This window comes from Cheilinus undulatus, linkage group 13 (assembly GCF_018320785.1).
Source record: "Cheilinus undulatus linkage group 13, ASM1832078v1, whole genome shotgun sequence".
Classification (NCBI taxonomy): Eukaryota; Metazoa; Chordata; class Actinopteri; order Labriformes; family Labridae; genus Cheilinus; species Cheilinus undulatus.
This window is the reverse complement of record NC_054877.1, coordinates 2,225,074-2,233,412: the sequence shown is the minus strand read 5'-3', so window position 1 is coordinate 2,233,412 and position 8,339 is coordinate 2,225,074.

The following is an 8,339-nucleotide window of genomic DNA, read 5'->3' as shown; positions in this document are numbered from 1 at the left end:
AATTCACAATAGACAAACACAGTCTGCTTAAACTAATACCGCACAAGAAATGATATGTTTTTATGCTTTTATTGAACAAAACATGTAAACATTCACAGTGCAGGGTGGAAAAAGTATGTGAACCCCTAGGTTAATGATTGGTTGACCCTCCGTTGGCAGCAATAACCTCAACCAAACGTTTCCTGTAGCTGTAGATCAGACCTGCACAATGGTCAGGAGGAATTTTGGACCATTCCTCTTTACAAAACTGTTTCAGTTCAGCAATATTCTTGGGATGTCTGGTGTGCATCGCTCTCTTGAGGTCATGCCACAGCATCTCAATCATGTTGAGGTCAGGACTCTGACTGGGCCACTCCAGAAGGCGTATTTTCTTCTGTTGAAGCCATTCTGTTGTTGATTTACTTCTATGCTTTGGGTCATTGTCCTGTTGCATCACCCATCCTCTGTTGAGCTTCAGTTGGTGGACAGATGGTCTTAAGTTTTCCTGCAAAATGTCTTGATAAAATTGGGAATTAATTTTTCCGTCAATGACAGCAATCCATCCAGGCCCTGAGGCAGCAAAGCAGACCCAAACCATGATGGCCCCTCCACCATTCACAGTTGGGATGAGGTTTTGATGTTGGTGTGCTGTGCCTTTATTTCTCCACTCATAGCGTTGTGTGTTCCTTCCAGACAACTCAATTTTGGTTTCATCTATGGACAGAATATTTTGCCAGTAGTGCTGTGGAACATCCAGGTGCTCTTTTGTAAACTTCAAACGTGCAGTAATGTGTTTTTTGGACAGCAGTGGCTTCCTCCATGGTGTCCTCCCATGAACTCCATTCTTGTTTAATGTTTTACTTATTGTAGATTTGTCAACACAAATGTTGGCATGTGGCAGAGATTTCTGTAAGTCTTTAGCTGACACTCTAGGATTCTTCTTCACCTCATTGAGCATTCTGCGCTGTGTTCTTGCAGTCATCTTTACAGGATGACCACGCCTAGAGAGAGTAGCAACAGTGCTGAACCTTCTCCATTTGTAGACAGTCTGTCTTACCGTGGACACATGAACATCAAGGCTTTTAGAGATACTTTTGTAACCCTTTCCAGCTTCATGCAAGTCAACAATTCTTGATCATAGGTCTTCTGAGAGCTCTTTTTTCCAGGCATGGTTCACATCAGGCAGTGCTTCTTGAGAACTGCAAACTCAAAACTGGTGTGTGTTTTTTATAGGGCAGGGCAGCTTTAACCAACACATCCAATCTCATCACATTGATTGGACTCCAGGTTGGCTGACTCCTGGCTCCAGTTAGCTCTTGGAGAAGTCATTAGCCTAGGGGTTCACATAGTTTTTCCACCCTGCACTGTGAATGTTTACATGTTTTGTTCAATAAAAACATAAAAACATATCATTTTTTGTGCAGTATTAGTTTAAGCAGACTGTGTTTGTCTATTGTTGTGAATTAGATGAAGGTCGGAACACATTTGATGACCAATATATACAGAAATCCAAGAAATCTCAAAGGGTTCATATACTTTTTCTAGGAACTGTATGTTCCATATGGGACTCCAGAGATGACTGTGGCCCCATTGCAGAGGTGGAAAAGTACCAGAGTATTGTACCCAAGTAAAAGTGCAGTTATTTTGGTTAAAATGTACTGAAGTCGAAGTAAAAGTACTGGTCTATAAATCTACTCAAGTAAAAGTAAAAAGTAAGTCATTTAAAATATACTCTGAGCACTGAGTACTCAGTAACTACTTCGATACCCAAGGGGCTTTCACAGTGAAATCTGACCTGTCCTTAATGTGCAATAAAAACAAGAAAATATGGACCTCCAACCAGGTTATCTGATATAATGTTTGACCTAACCTAAAGTACAATGCAGCAGCTGTTTAGGGAGGAAATATAGAATCATTCTCTGCTATGTGCATGTACTGACTGTCATGTCAGATGGTCATTTTCATGTTGCTGACTGAAAGCTTGGACCTGCTTTTGGCTTTTGGTGTTTATTTTTTTAACTCAGTATTTGATGCTTTTTAAAACATCATTAAGTATAATACTTCACTCAAAAAATAATTAAGTAATAGTTATATTAAAAACTATGCAAAAAGTACAAGTACACAAAAAGCTACTCAATTACAGTAATCTGAGTAAATGTAATGAGTCACTTTCTACCCCTGCCCCATTGTCAACATAAACCACTTCAACCCAGCCTTCAAAAGCAACATATGGACGAGTACTCTATATACTGTTATGTTGTTGAGTTTTAATGCACCTTACATCCCTCAATTTTATACCACACAATCAAGAGGAGATAGTTGGAGACAGACTGGCACTAACTGACCTACTTATTAGCATGTTTATTGGTAAGGACTAAAAAAGCTGAGGAAAGGTGCTTGAGTAAGGAGAATCAAGTGAATGTCCTTCACCTTTCAAGTTTTTAGTTTTCAAATGTCAGTTTATTATTTTCAGTTTAGATTTCATTTTCATAAATGCTCTGGGTTAAGTTTTTATGCAGTTGTAGTTATCTTTGCTAATCTGTTTTTAAATAAAAAGGCTTTTAAATGGCTTCTTGTTGTAATTACGTTGCCCTCTAGTGGTTAATTCAGGGTATAGATAGTCAGAGTAATTCCATTGTCCAACAGCCTGGCAAATTGATAGGTCCTTATAATACTGAATCAGTGATCTGTAGACATTAAAATCACTACATAAGAATATGCCATTTTTGGTTGGGTTTTGGTTGGGTTCTTCAGGTTATTGATAACTGTATGAGTTATAGTCAAAACATCGATGCATAGATTTTTTTCATCAAGTTACATGAAACGTGTGCTGCCAGCTGGCTGGCTCCCCAATACCACGCATTTAATGAGCCAGACTGTCAATGACTCCCGGGCCACTTTCTCCCCCCAGTCCACCCCTGCTCAGGATATAATCAGTGCTAAGCGGTGCAACAACAAATGAACTTCTGAAGATGTTGTACAATCATTTTAACTCATTGAATGTGAGTGTGTGTGCCTGTGTGGTGAGTGTGTATAAACTTCACAAGGATAAATTCACAGTGGTCCTGAATACAACCATGCATCAATATCATCTTTTTGTCACAATGCCCCCTTCTGCCAGGTGAACATTTACACCATTGATTTTTCATGTCTGTTTTATGGGTTGCCACAAAATAATTCTCCCAAAATACACCGTTCATCCTAGGCCTATGATTTTTCACACTGCATATGGATCATCATCAGAGCAGGTAGTCCACCAGCTCTGCCCCAATTTCAAAATAAGGCAATTTTTTGGACAATAATACAATGAAAACTGATGTAACTTTGGGGAAGATCATTCTATTAGAGCCTGACCGATATGGGATTTTTGGGGCCAATGCCGATACCGATATTGAGGGCTAAAAAAAAACGATATCTGATATATCAGCCGATATCCGATATATTGGTCGATAACCAATATTTTGGCTGATACATGAAATGAGAACATTGATATACACAGGATATATTGTGTTCATGAACACAAATGTGGACATGTGAATAACCAGTTGCATTTATCTTTGTTTATTTCACAGAGATGCAACTTAGATGACATTAAAATGCTGTATAACAGTCTTATATTGTTGCTGTGGACAATATTAGACAAGAAAATGATAAATGGAGAGCCATATTTACATCGTTGTGGCAAACACTTCCTCAGAGTTATCAAGAAACACACTGTAAACATATACTATGTGCATGTTTGCCACATAGTATATGTTTACAGTGTGTTTCTTGATAACCCTGAGGAAAGCCACAAGCTTAAATGTGCCTGCTTTATAAAGTTGTTCTCTAAAGATCTACTATTAGTGAAGCTTTCTGTCTCCACACTGGTGGAGTATGTCACATCAAAGATAAACATCGTATGAATGCTTTTCTGGTTTGTGCTTTTCAAAGTAAAAGCCTGGTTTAGCATTTCTATAGAGAAATTCTATTAACTTTTACAGAATGCTTTTATTTTGAGTAGTTCCCAGCACACTTCCTCTGTACACTAAATGAAGTCGCTTTGAGGACAGCGCTTTGAGAGCAGGGAGATGCGGCTGACACGCAGAAAACTCGCGCCCTATGTGAAAGCCGCTCCGGTGGGAACCGGAGCTGACACGCGCGACACACGCAAGCAGCAAAATATGACGGACGAGGCTGCCTGTGAGTGCTTAGGGACGGAGAGAGGCCCACGGCAGCAGCGCTGCTCAGTGAGAAGAGCAACGACAAGTGCTTTCACGTCAAAGTCTCCAAAACTCTCCAGTAACACCAGAAAGAGTCGCTAGATTTGTCGCTAGCTGTTTTTTTTTTGGGGTCTGAAAACTCACTGAATACAGCAACAAAGTCGTTAAGTTGGCAACACTGAGTGAGGGTGAGCTGCTGCTGCACTCTGGTCTGAGGGTGAGGGGACAGGCACTCAGGCCGAGTTCAGCATGGAGAAACAGAGTGACAGGAGCAGAGACAACTCCCACAAAAAAAGTTAATATATCGGCTACATATTGGTCGATGTTGATTAATCTGTGAAACGCTATAATCGGCCCGCCGAAATATCAGTCAGGCTCTACTGTGTATGCTCTCCTCTTTGAGCACCTGATAGAAAGAAACTCACATTTTAATGCAGTCATCGTTGTATTTTTATGAAAATGATCAAAATAAACAAACAAACAACAAACAACATTAGATGTCAAATTACCTCCGTTTGTTGTAGATCACTGGCTGTAGATGAAGACTGTAGGTTTTAGTAAATTAACATGAAAGGAAGCACAGGAAACGTTGATGTATTCAAACACAGTAATGTATTCTCACATTATAGTGTCTTTATCAAATAAGCCAAATTTGATCACATTTACAGATAATTCTGAAACATATCAAACCATCAGAGTTCTGAAATAAGAGACTAGCAGTTAAATTTCATTAATTTACTTCTGAAAAACAGCAAATCCTCTCTGTGGAGACTGTTAGCAAAGATTTAAGCAGATCATCTCATTAAAATGATTCATTACCAATTAATTGTTGAAGCATTTCAAATAATTAATATTAATAGCATGAGGAGATTCATATTAGTGACATATTAATCAGAAAAGAAAATCACTGATGATTCTGTATTCATTAAAGTCAACTAATGTTCTCAACTGTATCTGTCAGTTGGTCCGCCATATTGTTAGCAGCCTGTTAATGTTAACGTTAGCTTGATTAACCCAGCTAGTTAGTTTAACATTAAACATTAACACATTATTTTTTGTTTAAAGCTCTATAAAATATCTATGTAATAAAATCCAAGCTTACCAGCACATCTCCAGTGTTGTTGTCTCTCTAAAAAGTTTAAAAAATGTCGAGTTTTTGTGTGTTTCTCCTTCTTTTTGACAGCCGTTAACTCTCCAGCAGAGGGAGACGAACAGCGCTCGCACTTGTGTTCAGTGAGGAATTCAAGAGCATTGGAAAAAAGAGAATCCCAGCACACTGCTGTCAATAACTATAAACACCAATGCATTTAACATCTTTTATCATATATTCCATAAAAACAAGAAGTAAGCAGTGGAGATGGACAGAGCTGGGCATCACTTCTCCACTCATTTCTTTTATGGTTTTAATTAAGAGCTGTTTGTTTTAGAATAAAATTATAAGACACTCTTATAGCACTCATTAATGGATTTTTTTTAACCTCTGTTAAGGCTGGTTAGTTTCAGAGAACAATACAGTATCTTCATTTTCTGTAGTTTGTGTTAAATCTTTGCCTAAATGAAAAAAAACAAACATTCAAGTTAAACTGATTATAAAATAAGTAGAAATACAAAAAAATCTAACTAAGTCCAACCAGCCTTTTCTCTGGAGGCTCTGCTGTAGAAATGATTATGGCTGATGCAGTAGAAACTGTTAAACACATTTCTCCCTGTGGCTAACCATCAATAACAATCTTTAATTTAGCAAACACTGCTTCATTTTTTAAACAACCATCCTGTTAAATGTAATAATAAACTGTTCTCAGTTATATTTCCTTAAATATCAGAGTTGTGGTGCCTGTTTCTGTCCTCATGGTTGTATTAATAACCAGATGGAGTTAAATAAGTGTCTTTGACAGCGTTTTAAACATGCTGTCCACTAAATGCATCAGTGATGACGTTCTTGATATAATTACAGAATTTCATTTTTACCCACCTGACCAGGTGAAAACAGTAATCATGGATGTTAATAAGAACACATACTAAAGAGGGACTAGTCTGTGAAATAATGAGGATTTCAGAACATCCTCAAACTAAAGAGAGAAATGTTCAGGCTCTGACTGGGCTCTACACCTGATTGAAAGTACAGAAGGTCATTTCCTCCTCCTTGAACTAAACACAGTCATCCTTATTGCTCTGTAAATCCTGATAATGATCTAATAAAGTCAGCTGAATATACTAGTGAATGTGATCTGAGGCCATGTCTTCATATTGTTCTCTCATAGAAGAAGGCAGAGGAATAATCACATCCTCCTGTTTGAGCTCTAACAGATGACCGTCTTCATTTCTAAACCTCTTTTCTGGTAAACACTGCCCTCTAGTGTCCATATTCAGAGCTACATGCAGGTTCATATTTGGACTCAAAACCAGTGAAGTTGAACTGTTTCTGGTCCAGCATGGCTGAGCTCAGGTCACCAGAAGCTTCAACAATGATGCAGCACAGCGAGCTTTACACAGATCACTGGAGTCATTGTTAGTGTAGAGAAGCAGAGAGCTGTGGGTTTACATTTACATCAATCATCACTGACTCTAGCAGGGAGGGATTAGTGCTCACTAAAGGATTCAGAGAAGATCTACTGATGAAATCCCTCCAGGAGAATCATTTTAATAGTGATTTTATAATGACTATTTAATCAGTGAGATCAATGTGACGGCCTGTGTGTCACACTGAGCCATGTGGAGGATCTACAGTTACAGTAGAGATATTCTCATAGAGACAGGCTTCATATGAACATAGAATGGATGTTATAGACACTGATTCAGCTAAGTAAAACCAAACTAGTTGAAATGAGCTGACTGAGCAGCTGAAAATGACTTAGACTCACTTTTACTTGGACATTTATGTTAGCTTGACTTTTTCAAGTTCAACTACACTGTGGAAACTTTTCAACACTTGAAAATTCAATTGAAAGCCAACTCACAACAACATGTTGAAGTAGTTCAGTGAAGCTACATGTAGCTCAGCCACTACAGCTTCCCTTATTTCTAGCACAGACTTGAATCTTCAACATTTCTGCCACTCAAGGTGTGCCAACGAAAGAGAATACAAGTGACACTAACCAGAGGGTGACCCCTGAACCAGGGAGTCCTTTTCTATCAGGATTCAGTAGACCATCCATCCACAGGCGGGAATTCTCTGACTCAGTCAGCAATTTCACTCCTGGTGCAGAAGTGCCCAAAGGAATTCTGAGCTATTCTAGCCATGTTGTTGTTGTTGTAACCTCCTAAGGCCCTGCATGCACATATGAGGACATTTCATTTTGGCTTTTCTACAACATAGCAATCATTTCTAAGCTTAGAATTTGTCAGATCATAAATCAAATGCATATTGAAGTTGAAATCATTTGCAGGATGATGGCAGAATTTCCTGTTTGGATATTTTTGGGAATTTGTTTGAAAATTTTCACCAAGGTTTTGGGGATATGTTGGCATATTTTTGAGTCTTTTTTGGAAGTTTGTGGAAATTTGCTTTATATTTTTTCTCTGGGTATTTATGAACATTTGTTTGGAAATTTTGAGGCCATTTCATGGAAATTTGTGACATTTTTACTTTTAAATTTTTGGCTGGGGGGGGGGGGTCCCTTGAATTTTAAAGAATTTTTATGCAAGTTTCTGGGATTTTGTTTGGATGTTTCTGTCACTTTCATGGAATTTTGGGGGACGTATTTGTACATTTTTTTGGAATTTGCTTGAAATTTACACAGAATTTATAATAAATTGAATTATGATCAAGTTTCACTGAAACATTTTGGGACTACTTGAAGAAATCTGTTGGTATTTTTTATGGAAAAATTCTTTAAAATATATTTGATATTTTTTTTCTTTACAGAAAATGTATGTTATTTCTTTGAAATATTATGGAATATATGTGGAGTTTGGAGGGGAACATTTCCAAGAAATTCCTGTCCAAAGACAAGGCTGATGTTTTAACTTCTAAGGTTCTACTGATCCAAAATAAGAGGGAGAAACTAAAAATGCATTCTGTCCACAGCTTCTCATTGATGAATTGTATTGTAAAACTTTAAAATCAGGTTTGTCCTTGAACCTTTTCCAGTATTCATTGTTTTTACCACAGGTAGAACGGGAACATCATCACAGCTTCATCATCACACACGCAGACTT